At 34.0% G+C, this 15,363-nt stretch overlaps 1 protein-coding gene across 4 annotated transcripts in view; it reads left to right on the forward strand.

The window, feature by feature from the left end:
• The window catches only part of SLC11A2 (solute carrier family 11 member 2), a 614,374-nt gene that overhangs the window by 215,456 nt on the left and 383,555 nt on the right, over window positions 1-15,363 (forward strand). Inside the window, exon 3 of one of the 4 annotated variants that reach the window (XM_044083456.1) lies at window positions 4,390-4,459. The exons of the other annotated variants lie outside the window; for them this stretch is intronic. The gene's annotated coding sequence lies outside the window, so the exon portion shown is untranslated. The remainder of the gene's footprint in view (window positions 1-4,389; window positions 4,460-15,363) is intronic. 4 annotated transcript variants of the gene reach the window in all.

Consider the following 15,363-nt stretch of genomic DNA (forward strand, 5'->3'; position numbering starts at 1 on the left):
GGACTTTAGAGTTTAGCGAGTACAAAGGTTGTTGAGGCAGAGGTTGGTTTGATGTCGCTCCTTGCTAAACACAACTTATTTGCAACAGAACACATCCTGAAATTTATGAAGAAATGTGGAGAGGCTCAGGATGTTCTCAGGAAAATGACATGTGGCGCAACAAAGGCAGCCTGCATTGCACAGGATGTTCTGGGGCCTCATTACCAGAATGAAGCTGCTGCCGCCTGCCAGAAATCACCATTCTGTGTGTATATGTACCAAAGCACAGACATGGGCGATGACAAACTTTTGGTGATCTTTGTTGGTTACCTTGATGAAAAGGCAGGCAAGAATGTAATATGGTTCCATCATATGCCGTATTGTGTGTCAAGAACTGGATAAGCATTTTTGATGCCTCAATGTCCACTCTGGCAAAATTTAACATTCCAGTTTCCAACACTATCTGAAGAAAAGCCCACAATGCTGCCTCAGTGATTGGAAACACAATTCTGTGCTATCTCATTTAAAGGAGGTGAAGCCCACCATTATAAACATAGGGTGTCTGTTTCACCTGGCAGATCTATGTAGTAAGGCTGGTGTAAAAGCACCTCATTCACCATTTGAAGAACTTGTATGATATGTATACTGTCATTTCATTTCCAGTGCACAAAGATAAAAACTGCAAGAATTTTCTATGTTCACAGACAGACCCTCTCAAGGTTATTAGACATGCACCTACTAGATGGCTGAGTCTTGGGAAGATAATTAACAGAACCCTTGACATGTGGTCAGCTCTAAAGTCATGTTTTTTGTCTGCAGAGCCATGGTGTGCTAAGATTAACTCCATTTCCAAACAACAGCAGTCATGAATTGCATATGATTAAGTATTCACTGGAACCTTTTTTGGAGTTCAGCATTCATCTTCAGAGCTGAGGAAGTCCGCTGCTGACACTGCATGTCACTGTGCATAAACTTTTAGTAGTATGCTGGCAGACTCCTCAGACTTGCAGCTGCTATCAGACTAATCAAGCACAGTGATGTTTCAGTGTTGACTGACAGTAGCTGTGTTCTGCCAAACAGTGAACTGCTTATTGGCTATGAAGTCAAACAATATATGAATAGCCATGAGGAGGATATTGCTGGCACAGTTATCGAATTTAACTTTCATTAAAAAAAAAAGTTACAGCTTTTTATGCTGCAGTGTTGCAGACAATTCTTAAGTTTCCCATGCAGGATCACTTAATGAAAGATGCTGCATTCTTCATTAATCCCGCAAAACATTGGACATTTCTTTGGGACTCGTCAGGGGTGTTGGTTTCAGTCTGGGTGTCTGTGAAAATGATGCTAAGGCTGAACAATTAATTGAGTTTATCCAGTATCAGATTGAGGCTACAGTGAACCTGACAGGTCCAGTAGATGGACCCCACTCATGGGCACACCTTCTGTGGCACCTTTACATTGTTGAGGAAATGGACACTCTTTAAGCAGCTGTTGATGACTCTCTACTTTGCTTGCCACACTCAAACACACAAGCTGAAAGAGCATTTAGCATGAGCATTTAGCATGGTTTGGAAAGTAAAGACTGAATTGAGTCAGTATCAAAGTGTAAAAACAGTGAACTCTTTTTATTAGCAGTTAAAATGAATGAAGAACTGGACTATCGTGATCTTAAGCTGCCAAAACATGTCTTGGATACTGCTAGGAAGACCACAGCAGCATACAATAAGTGTGCATCTGATGCATTTGCAGTATGAGCAGGATGCTGTTCATGCACTTGGGGTATACATGGCATGACATCTGCCACTCTGGGCCAGTAATCAAGGAACCTGAATCCTCACCACTGACACTGGAGGGGGATTTTCACTTGGAATACAAATGGATACACTCAGTATTTCCAGGTGCAGACCTCTCTGCATCAAGCACAGTTTCTCATAAGAGCACACAGGGAACACTCTCAGTCAGGAGTGTGTGATTCTCTGTCTCCCTCCAGTCCCCCAGTAGGACTTCCCACTGGTACATCTATTGGGTTAAGTCCTCAAGTGAGTGTCCACTCCAAGTCCTCCAGCACCCTGTCTGTGAAACCAGTGCTTCGTGTTGTATCCCTTCTCTAAGTAGCTGACACACACACTCTTGAGATTTAATTTTCACACACACGCACGTACTTGGGAAAGGCTAACACAGATTACCTGCCCTACTAACATTGTCCAGACTATAAGGTAGATTCACTGCCACCAGTCAGTTACTATAAGGCTCTTAAAAGGGGGTGTATATTACGTTATCGAATCACTAAATGCCAAATGGCTAAATACTCGAAACAGCCATTCATCGAATCATTTGTTGTGGGGGGCTGCACCCCCCACACCCCCCGCTTATTATATATACCAACTCAGAGGTCACACTACAGTGGGGAAAGGGCAAATATTCCATTCCCCACTATACAGCGACCTCACAAAACACACTTCGATGAGCGGCCGTTTCGAGTATGTGGCCTTTCGGCATTTGGTGATTAGATAACGTAATATAGACCTTAAAAGGGTATCCAATTATACTGAATGAAATTAATATTAATACAAATGGAAGTGTAGACCAAACAGCAAGGCTTTTAGGAGAGCTAGAGTCATCACCAAATAAATATGTGCAAATACTCTCAAAACTTAAATATTTTTTCTAAAAGGACCAGCCACAATGAAACGTTTACAAATATGTAATAATGAATAAAAGAACAAGAGAATACTAAATATCTATTTACAGTAAACGCCAGAGTTTCAGACACAGGAAATGTTAAAAGTAACACAGCTGGAAAGATTCACACAGTTAAAGAAAATAATACTTGACTATTCTCACTGTATTTTCCTGACTAATCTAAAGAGTACTAGTCCCTGGTCACTTACTAATACAATGCAAGATGAAGTAGGTGAGTGGTCTTCCTTCTTGGTCAGGGTTAAAAAAGAGTGCTCCTGAGACTTCAGTCTCATCTAATATTAAAACATTATTTCTGTACAGAATGACGTCACATACATCTGGTCATCTGACTTCTGGTTCTTATGCAACCCTCATTGCTAGAAGCTGTCAGGATTTAGCACCTATGCGTTACCATATACACAGAGCTTTGTTCATATCTGCTGCTGCTCCTGGAAGTCATAAAACCATTTTAACACTTCTCTTCATCCTATAGAGCTACTAAGCCAGGCTTCTCACAGACGTTTTGTCTCTGACTGCAGTCAGAACTGTAAGATACAATCTTTATGGCCTAATTTAATTTCAGCTATTTTTTTCAAAGTTTGCTGTAGCTGGATTGTGATTAACCTCTTCTCTTACAGTATTCTCTGTTAAAACATATACATTTAATTCAGTTACAGTAATATATGTACATTTCCTTTCTTTCCAGTAGGGCACACTGATACATTTTTAAACACAAGCATCTGTACAAATCAGTATGATACACAAATGACATTATTTTTTTTACAAAACTCCAGCTACCTTATGCTGGCATAAGTTACACATCTACTGCCCTACGTCTCCTGACATGCGTGGCAAATCCTCCTATCGTCACACATGGAATCAATTGTGTGACTTGTAACAGGTCTGGTTTAGAAAATGTGGCAAGTGGTATTAATGATCATGGGATTTTAGCTTTAATTTTGTACAGAAGTGCTGTTTTGTGTACTTATGGTGTATTTTTGGTATTGCAGATTATAAAATAAAAGTTCTGGATCTGACTCGTGTGTCTTACTGAATTTTGCAAATGTTCTGCCAGGTCCCATGGCAAAGGCATGTTTCACGCAGTGGAAAAATAGGGTGTTCCACATTCTCACTCTCACATTGCTAGGGATTGTGTTCCACATTGGCCTCTTACCTACGTTGCTGCCTTCCATTAAACTGGCATGAAGACAGTCCGGAGGCTGATATTGATTAGCCTCTGCAGGAGGTCTGAAAAGTCCTTTTTCAGGCTTAAAAGTAGGCAGCCTAGTATGTTATCTAGCTCCGTTTAAGTAGTGATCATGGCCTTGAGAATGTCTTGGGAAAACTGAGGAGAGCGTAGATGCAGGTATATGGCATAGATGCAGGTATATGATCTGGAAATTATCTTAATTTGTCTTGTAATACATTAACTATATCCTCTGATGTTGATGGGTACTTACTGTTGTTGATCTGCAAGGATCTTTAAGAAGCATAGCCTTACATTCCCATGGTAGTTTGTAGTCCTTAGATTTGCATGTGAATAGCCCAGAGATGGGCCAAACAAGCATATGTTTGTACATTTACATGTTTTCAGAAGTGAATTTGCGGTTACCCATACATTTGTCTAAATTTGCATTGCTTCATTTGGAGTAAAATACTTGCATAGAAACAGTATCATTTGTGGTACATACTGTTCCTCTAACATATTCTATTTATTTTGCAAAACAGATTGACATCTCTTGAGTGAGTGTTTGATACCAGTGGACTTTCAAATGTGTAATAGGCCTGGCAGAATAAGGTGTGTACTCTGACTGCTACTAGTAATGTGCATTTTTAATGACTTTGCTTTCTTTGATTTTAATTAGTGGCCATCTCTGATACAGCATTTTAATGAATATTTTGAATGACAGACATGAAAAATATAGCTGAGTTAATTGTTCTTTTCTTTTCAAAGTAACAACTGTAGTTCAGTGTTCTTGTGAGAAGTCTGACTCCTGTGATTAAGCAATATATATTCGAAAGGCAGAGATCACCTCTCAGTAGCCTGTATGATACTCTTGAAAAGAGACAAGTCAATTAAGATGGTTTTCATTGTTTTATGATTTAGGCCCTTCATTTTCTCACACACACACACAAAAAAAAAATTGTGGTCAATCCAGTTGACAGGTGTTTTGGCACATGCATATTGAAAGGAGCATTATACTCAATGAATTGTCTGAGTGCCGAGAACTGCTACATCCCTGGACCTGGACACAATACCTTTTAGATGCAAGCCATGCAATGAAAGAGGATTTCTTACAGTTCCGGATATGTGGTGATTAAAGGGAAGTTCATTGCCAACATTTCCCAGATCCTGACTACTGAATCAATTTGAGGGATCAATTTACTATTAGTTCTGCACAGTGCTGGGTTTGGCTTCTGAGATTTCTAACACAAAGGCTTTTTGGTTCTCCTTCGCCTGAGTAGCTATTTTTACTTCGTAGCTGGCCTTCGTTGATATGAATAGGGTCTGGAGTTCCCTGTTTCGTAAGGGTATTTTTAATATCTCAAGTTAAAGGAAAATCTCACCGAAAAACAAAAAAAAATGTTTTTCAGCACATCTTTAACTTTTCTGCATTACTAATGTCTCTGTATCAAAAGTAAGTGGTGGTTGTTTTCTAATTATTATACCCCAAATTTGCCTGAAACGGGGCAGCCATGGGTAGCATGAATTTTGTTTTATGGTCAATGCCTTTGCCTTCCTAATGTCATTTTTGAGGGTCTGAAAAAATCCCTGTGCTGAGAGGCTTTCCTATGGCTTTCTCTTTCATAATCTTACAATTTTTTTCTCAAAAATTCAAATGCATTTGAATAAATTCCATGGTATTTATACATGACATCTTAAATAACTATGTACACTATTTACATTCGCTGGACACAATAGCAAATCTTAATGTATACAGTTACTTTATAAGCATGTCCAATCCATTATCAGAGTGTCTGGTCAATCAACGATAAGACTTTTCCCAAGGGTTGTTGATATATGGCTTTGGAAAAATTCTTAGTTCTTTCATTTTAGTTTCCAATAATGCTGTGGTCTTCAGTAGGCAGTAGAAGTCTTCCAAAGTTGGTATTGTTTGTATTCCATCATCTTGTTATACACTTCCTTGAAATTGCAAGTATAGTCCATTTTAGATGCATGTTTGACCTATTCAGATGAGGACCTTCGTTCACATTTAATAATATAATAGCTTTAGCTAAATGAAATGATTCATTAAATAAAGCTTGTAGAAAGTTATTAATACCATTCCAAAATGGCTTAATTTTAACACAAACAAAGAAAATGTGGTTCCAATCTGCATTTGTGTACTTGCTCACATCTCCAACATATTCCTTTTATGGAAGAACTAATTTTACTGATTCTATCTGGGGTTAAGAATGCTCTGTGCAAGCATTTCCAATTAAAAACTTTCCAGTATTGTGTAAAGGATGTATATTTTATCGATAATAAGATATTTGTTTTAATATTTAACTGTATTGAGTGTCCTTTTGTTATATATTTCCAGTATGAGGTTTTGGGTGTTTTATAGTTTATCAATATTTTGTAAAATTTTGAAATACTGTTTCCCATGTCAAAGTCATTATATATGATTTCATATATGTATTTCATAAATTTAGTTATTTCTTTAAATGAAGAATTGTTAATTATTCTACTTGAATCTTGTGAATATGACAGAATACTCTGTAAAGTTAGCCAGTCCTGTTGTGGAAGTTTGTGCGTTGTTTTTATTACTTGCATATCTAAAACTTTTAGTTCTTTGATAAATTGGAGACAACAAACAAATCCTTTCTGTTCCCAGGAATTAATAATTTTTCTGCATATTTTATGTGGAAAGTTCTTTGTGAAAAGATCAAACCAGATTTTTAAATCTATATTTGCATTAATAATTTCCTAAATGAGTCAATGTAATAATTAATCATACGAGTTTTAGTGGGTTTAGTTAGGTTATATTGCATACTAATAGGTACATGGCAAATTGTTTTTATCCGTTTTAAATTTTTTTGTAAATCAAATTCATTTATTGATATTACAGTTGGTAATTATTTCCAATTTGCAGAGTAATTTGGACTTATCCAGTCTGAGATTATTTTAGACATTGATGCTTTTATATATATATATTTCTATATCAGGAAAGTTTAATCTTCCCTGTTTCCATAGTCTGATACAATGTATTAAAGCTATTCTGTTTCCTTTGGGAAACCATAAACAATTTTTAGGCATGAATTTATTTATTATATTCCTTTCTGGTAACAGTTGTATTGCCAAGGCTATATTATATATAGGATCTTTGGCAGTAAAACCATTTTTATTAACTGTAGTTTATCTTCAAATGTTAATATTATTCCATTTTTCCACAAAGATTTTAATTGTATTGATATTATTGTAGTTTTTTTAGAATAATCCATTATTATCCTTGCATAACTCAATTCTTAGATATTTTAAGGTAGATTATTGTTTCCCTATGATGTGATCCCCCTTGGGCTACAGGTTTTTTTATTTAAAAATAAAGGTTTTGATTTATTGAAATAGAGTCCTGAAGTCATGTGAAATTTGTCGATTAATATATTTAATTCTTCTAATGTCTCTCTTGCATTAGATAATGTTAGTAATATGTCATCAACAAGTAGCATTACTTTAGAATTGTATTGTTCATAAACATCTATTCCTTTGATTTTTATATTGTTTCAAATTGAATCTGTCAGTATTTCAATATCCAGAGCAAATAGAATCGGTGACATGGGACATCGTTGTTTAGTGCCTTTTGTTATATGTATAGATTCACAGGTAAAAGGACCTAACTTGACATATGCTAAGTTATTTGTATATATATATTGTTTAGGAGATGAACAAAGGTTGCAGGAAATTCAAATAGCATTAGGATTTTGAATAAATAGTCCCGATTTAAGGAATCAAAGGCTTTCTCTATGTCTAACCCAATTGAGTGTTTCTTCATTTTCTTTATTAACATAGTCTATAAATAAAGAAATTATTCTTTTAATATTGTCGTGTGTCTCTATGATATATAAATCCAGTTTGATCATTATTGTTTTGGAGAGTGATATTTTCATTCTGTTAGTTAATATTGTCATAAATATCTTGTAGTCCTTATTTAATAATGATATAGGTCTATATGAGGTGCAGAGGTTTGGGGATTTGTTTTCCTTTAGGATTGGTGTGATTAATACTACCCTCTTGGAGATATTCCTTAAAGCTTGTGACTGAGTTTTTAATAGAGTTTTATGGAAGAGGGGTAGTATCTTTGAAGGAAAAAGTTTATATATTTCCATAATTATGCCATCTATACATGGAGCTGTATTATTTCTGCCCTCTTTTATTATATCTGTAATTTCTTTGTAGAATATGGGTGCTTGCAGATGTAATTTTATTTTTTCTGGAATTTTTTTATATTAGAACATTTTTCATCTAGATTTAATTGATCGATATGTATATTTTCTTTTTGGAAATGTTCCATATAGTGATTTCTATAGGCATCAAGAATATCACCTATATACAAGACATTTTCCCTTTCTTTTCGTAGAATATACTTTTAATGTTAGCTTTTGATTGTATTTTGATTCTTGTGGATACATTATGTATATATTTGGGAGAAGTGGACATGGTATTCATTTTTAGTTTTTCTAAAGCTAAACTAGTTTTATGTGTTAGAATTTTGTTGTATTTATTGCTTAATACTTATAATTTCTTTTTAATCTCCAAATTATTTTGATTTTGTTCCGCTTTTACTGACAAAAGTTTGGATTGTAGATCTAATAATTCAGAATCCCATTCTCTGATTTTTTTTTATATACCAAGTTAGGGTTTTACCATATATGTAAGCTTTTAATGAGTCCCATGTCATTATTTTATTTATCTCTGTGGTGTAATTAATATCTAAGAAGAACTGTAATTCAGATAATAACCAGAGTTTGAAGTCTTTAATTTTGGTTATATATGCTAGAATTCGGGAGTTAAAGATGAATGGTTTGTACCCATTTTGAAGTTTTAGTATCAGTGAATTGTGGTCTGAAAAGGGGCCGTGAGTGATTGAGAAATTAATAATTTTAGAGTTTAAGTCATTGGCAGCAAATATTTTATGTATTCTAGTTTGGGTACTAAATCTGTGATCTTGATGGGAAAACAACAAAGATTTATCTTCTTTAAATTTGAAAGTATTTACAAGATGCAATGATTCTACCCACATGTTTAAAGCTTTTGATACAGCAGATGTAGCGGTCTTTTAGTTGTAGTTTCAGAAATATCAAATATATAGTTAAAATCTCCTCCTCCTAATATTAAGTTGTCTTTATATTTATTGGAAATAAAATCCAAGTGTTTTTTAACAGTTCCTGTTCCAATGTCTGGGAACCAGTGGGTCTATATATATATATATATATATATATATATATATGTTCAGAGTTTGAAAACTTCGAGCGTTAAATAATCTAATTTAAATGTTTGATGTTTCAAATGTATAATAAAAATGGTCTCAAAGTGGGGGGTGCAGGGGGGCTTGTTTTTTTTTTTTTTTTTTTACATATGTTCAAAGTTTTATAACTTCGAACATTTAAATTCAGTATTTTAATGTTCGAAGTTATAAAACTTTGAACATATGATGTAGACCCGGAACCAGTATAGATTGACTAGGGTCCATATTCTGTTGTATTTAACTATTACTAATGCCATAAGGCCTTCTTTATCTTCATACTTATAAATGATTTCTGGGTTAATCACATTTGTTTTCCATAAAATTGTTACCCCTTTTGTCTTTTTCTTATAAGTGTATTGCGCCAGTATCATATATTCCTTAGGATTCCATTTGTAATTATCATTTGTTTTGAAATGAGTTTCTTGAGGGAAGACAATTTGTGCTTTGTTCAGTTTTAAATATTTCAGTAGATTTGATCTCTTGTTAGGATTGTTTAAGCCATTAGTATTTAAGATAATAAAGTTAAATCCATCTGAGGTTATTTAGATTATGTATTTTTTTTTTATTGTGACTAATAAACATTTTCCTCTTAACTGTAAAGTATATGTTTGAGCTTTTACAGGAAATTATCAGTTTTATACTTTGAGTGTTTACCAATAAAGTAATGTTTTGGTCAGGCATACTAAAAATTTTTTGTGAAATAAATTAAAATTAATAAATGTTAACAAAACTAAAATCCGCACTAGCCATGGAATGAAAATCCTTCTTAATCTGATGAGTAAACCTAAGTCCGTCAGATTATCACTCATACCTTGACAATCCAGAACATCTGAGCTCCATAAATTGAATTATCATATGGAGAATTTTGTAATAGGAATAATCAATATTTATATTATTTTGAACAGATATAGCTACTATTGTAGTTTAGACAGAATTCTAATACAATATAAATGTCTACTTATTGTATAAGCAATTAATATTTACATGAAAGGTAGATGACAAGTAATTCAGTAATAGTAAAGTAGGATCTATGATATATAAAACCTCAGTAAAAGATTATAGCACACAGTTATTTAACATATTCACCCTTATTGATGAAGTCTTTCAAAACATTACTTAATATAAATAGATGGTAATAATGTTTATACCCAATGTTTATAATGCAATGTATTTTACTGGATATATCGGAAGTTATATTTCATTGTTTACCAGCATTTAAGTAATCACTTGTTTGTTGCTAATTTAAAACATCAAGTTTTATGTGAACATTGATAAAAGTTAGTGCATTTTAATTCAGTGCATCCTTCTTCCCCCATTTCCTACACACAAGGATTTTCATATCTGTCATTTCTTATAAAATGAGTGAAATTATAGGTTAAAAACAACAAATTCACTTATTGTGATTAATGATTACAAGTTTTCTTTCCATATTCATAAATTGCCATTTTATGGCATTTACAGAAACTTTAGATTTAAATGGCAACATTCTATTTTGTATAATCAACAAAGGTTAAACTGAGTGATTGTCATTTTAATACTATTTTTTTCAAAATAAGATTGTTACTTCTGTGACATTCCTAGTTCAGGCTTCTATTGTTTCCCTTGAACAACTTTGTCAGTTTGTCATGTATAAAACAGTTACCATGGTAACAACTTAAGGATTAAATATGGTCAAGACTGGTTACAAAACCACAATTCAAGTTAAAGCAATTGTATGACTTGTTATGCACATTTACTTATATGAGAAAATCATCATGCTTCCCCATGATGTTCAATATAGTGTATGTCATTTATGACCAGTTAAAACAATAGTGTTATTATACAGAATCCCATGTGTCTATTGTCAATTGAATACAATTTTTTCAGAGTATGATTGTTGCATTCTGTGACATTTCAAGTTCAGGTTTCTATTGTTTCTCCTGAACAACTTTGTCAGTTTGTCATATATAAAACATTAGTTACCTTGGTAACTGCTTAAGTATTGTATATGGTCAAGATGGGTTACAAAACTACAATTCAAGTTAAAGCAATTACATGACTTGTTATGTGTATTTACTTATATAAGAAAATCATCATGCTTCCTCTGGATGTTCAATGTAGTGTGTGTCATTTATGACCAGTTAAGACAGTAGTATTATTATACACAAGCCCATGTTAGTAAATCCTGTCTTTAATATCTAAATTCAGCAGACTGCTTCATCTTGTATGACGAGTATATATTTTATGTTTAGATTTACTAAAATCATACATTACATAACTATTGTGTTTTTTTTTTTTTTTTTTGCTTTTGTTTAGTTATTTGAGAGACCACAAAGCTGTATTGCTTATTCTTATTAGCTCCTTCCAAGCATGTTTATACAGTCCATAGACTTTAAATTATGAGACCCTTCTAATTTCTTATTTGTTATAAGTACATTTCCATCCTTACATACACACACATCAGTACTTCAAACACGGGCAACAATGCCCATCCAGTTTTGCCAGAATACCATTCACTATTTCATGTGGTGTGTTTCCAGGCTATTCTTAAAGTATCCAAACCAGTATTTGTCCTTTTCCATTTTACCAGTCTGCTGCATGCAGTGGCTAGTGAACCACTCAACACACCTTCCATTCCAACAGATATTTCTATGAAGGAAATCTGATGACTTTCTAGCACTTCCCGGCAACCCCAAACACCCCTAGAGTCAGCTATCCTTATATGCTCAACACGTTCGAGCAAGCTCACCTCCCAGACCACTGCAAAGGGTACTGCACAAGACCAAGTGCTCTTAGTCTTTCACAATAACTCAGACTTCCACTCTTACGTAAGTCCTTAATGTGTTTGGACCAAAATACATTTTAAATATAAAATTGCACTTATTTTTTTTTAAATCAAGAATCAACCTAATGAGCTAAACAAAGTGTTGGGAGACCAAACAGCCATATATATATATATATATATATATATATATATATATATATATATATATATTAAAGCAAAAACGTCATTGCCGAGAATCATCTCGGAGGCTCCTCAGAGTCGTTAAGCATCATCGTTACTCTGTCTCTGTTACCGTAGCAACCTGGGAGCATCTGTTTCTATTAATGTGTATGTGTATTGCATACCAGAGGCTCGCGATGCACCTGAAGCAAAGCTTCACTTCACTGAAACTTCAAGCCTAAATTCCCTCCCTTTCAGCGAGGCAGCAGCCAGGAAAAGGAGAGCAAACAAATTAAAAAAAAAAAAAAAAAAAAAAAAAAACCTCCCAAAAAGCTGCCACAACAAGAAATAGCACATTCGTTCCCACCTCTCACTTAGCAGATGTATAAACAAACTATTCTCTGCCAAACTTTCCCAAATCACAGTTTTGTCCACCCCCTTCCCCTAGATCCAGGCTAAAACATCAATAAACCTCGATCACAAGCATCAGTAAACCTCGATCACAAACAGCAACCCACAGCTTCCCGGAGACGAAAACTGCAACATAACAACAGCTGCATCCACATACACCATGTCAGGCTTAATCAAACAGCACTTGAAGCTATGATATCTGCCATAATTGATATTAACTATGTTTAGACAGAATAATGATGACATTTGTACTAAGGGCTTGCTGCTATTATTTAACCAGGATATACATGAAATGTCTAAATCATACTTTAACTGAAGAAGGCGTTACTCTCTATGATAGCATTTTTTTTCCAAAACACTCTACTGTTACTGCTGTTATATATCATGTTAATTTGTTACATTTGAGTCTGAAGTCTGATGAATGGTGCCTTGTTGAATTAGTTAATTACTTAAATTATAAGTAAAATCAATGAAAAATGAACAAGATAAGTATTCCTTGAGTTCAAGTAGGAGAATAGAAACTTCTATGTTTGTATTATATGTTGCTTTGTTTGGCTTGTATATCATGTAAATAGTAACCCATCTTGACCTACCTTTGTTTCTGAAGAATTATTGGACTCTTTGAACATTCTGAATAAATCTTTATAGTTTCTCAGTTGTTTAAGAAACCCTCCTTCTTTTTTAAATAAAAACAGATGACCAGTGATGTACCATATCAGCTGATACTTTGAGAGCTTTTTTTGAGACAACTATCTTGGAATCGGTGTTTTATTTCTTCTTTCTAGCATCAGTCCAAGGATTTGTTTTTTTTATTCTTTTAAGAGTAGGGGGTCATCCATTCCTTTTCTTCTGGAATAGACACTATGTTGTTGTTTTTGATGAATATAGTTGCTTCTTCTAAGTCATTAAAGGTTCTCATCTCATTGAGAAAAAGTATTTTTATCTTGGGTGGAAAGGCTAGATGTGCTTTAATGTTTTGTTTCAACAGTTTTATTATTGGCCAGACTTTTTTCCTTTGTTCTAGTATTCTGGAAGAATAATCATTGTCAAACCTCATCGGGCTTTGATTGTATTTTAAGGGTGATTTTCTCCAAGCAGATTTTAATATTAGTTCCTTGTCCAGAAATGAAAGAAATTGTATAACTATGGATCTAGGTGGAGTATTTGTTGAGTTAGAAGCAGGTTTCCTCAGTGCTCTGTGCACCCTTTCAATTACAAATGAAAGTCCCTCTTTCAAGTCTAAAATTTCAGGAATCCAGGTTGTTAAGAATGAAGTAATGTCTTCTCCTTCAGTGTTTTCAGGCAGACCAAACAGACCAAAGATCCTTATGTTGTTTCTCCTTTCCCTGTTTTCTAAGTCATCTGTTTTGTTAAGCAGCCATGTGTTCTGTTTAAGCAGAAATTCTTTTTGGAATTCTTCCTCTTTTAGTCTCCCTTCAGTGTCATTTAGACAAGTCTCTATTTGTTATTTTTGTATGGTGTTGCTGTAATAGTTCCTTAAGTGTATCAGTCTGTTTTTGAGAATTTAATTTGTGGTTTTCGAAGTCATTTTTAAAGCCATCCATCTTCAAAGATAGTTCTTGTAAGGTAGCTGTCATCAATTGCAGTTCTTTTTTCAAAGCAGCATCTGGATGAGAATTCCTTGAGTTGTTCATATTCAGTGACTCAATACATCTCCAAGTTACTTGACAGGAACATTTTTGCACATCTCCACCAAAATTTATATTTATGCAGTTTAGTAGTTTATCTATAGATTTCTGATGTTTTAAACTTGAAAATAATAAAATTTTCCTATATTATAGTAGTTTATGGAGCTCTCAATATGTACTGCTATCAGTTAGCCATCTAGGCTCTGCCCCCATTATAATCTACAACTTTCGACTGTCAGCAGCAATGTGCATTTTTAATGACATTGCTTCCATTGATTTTAATTAGTGGCCATCTCTGATGCAGCATTTTAAGGAATGTTTTGAATGACAGGCTTGAAAATATAGCTGAGTTAATTATTGTTTTCAAAGTAACAACTGTAGTTCACTGTTCTTGTGAAAAATCTGACTCCTGTGATTTATTAATTACTTGTGCTGAGATTGTTGTGTTACATTCATTTTTTAATATTGTACCTACAATTAGTCTTTCTTAATCTTTCTTTCTAAACTCACTGACTTGTCTCAACAAAATTATATGCAATGCAAAAATGCTGTAGCAAAACACATGAAAATATGCACAATGTCAAAAGAATAGAAAATCAAATATCGACAAAAAATTTGTGGCATTCAGTTTGATTAAAGGGAAGGAAAACTAATTTGTAATAAGAGTAGTGTTTTCTTGTTCATTTGTATCTGAAAACTAATCTTGAAAGCCTTACTTTTGTTCAGACTCCCGGCTAGACTATATCTGATGTGTGATTGATACTGACAGTCTGTGACATGATAAGGCACATGTAAATGCCGCTGTTTGAGCCATGTTTTTAGTGGCTCTGTGGTTGGAATAAGTGACTTAACCTAATTCCTCTGCAACTCTTAGTAGCCTTCGTGATCTAACAGATAATGAGACAAATAAATGCAGGAAAGGCAAACAAAAATAAGTTCAGACATAAAACAAGTGCAGCAATTATTAAATTATACTTTTTTACATTTGACGTGTTTGATGTTGGATTAGAGGAAGGAAAAATCCGTTTTGGAAAGGGAAAAAAGACTTTTGGTGGGCTTATTCTACTGGGGAGCTCCATTTTAGTTGCTCATTTATTCTTTAATAAAACTAATACAGTCTATTCCTTCTAGTTTCTCTCTCGGAAGACAGAAGTACACAGGGAAACCTAACATTTTAAAGTCGTTCATCTTGGGAGGTGTTCTGTCCAACCAGTCTTTTCTTCATTTCAGCCTCTGATTTTTGAAGTTTCTG

Source organism: Protopterus annectens, chromosome 9.part0 (assembly GCF_019279795.1).
Source record: "Protopterus annectens isolate FY-2018-M chromosome 9.part0, PAN1.0, whole genome shotgun sequence".
Classification (NCBI taxonomy): Eukaryota; Metazoa; Chordata; order Ceratodontiformes; family Protopteridae; genus Protopterus; species Protopterus annectens.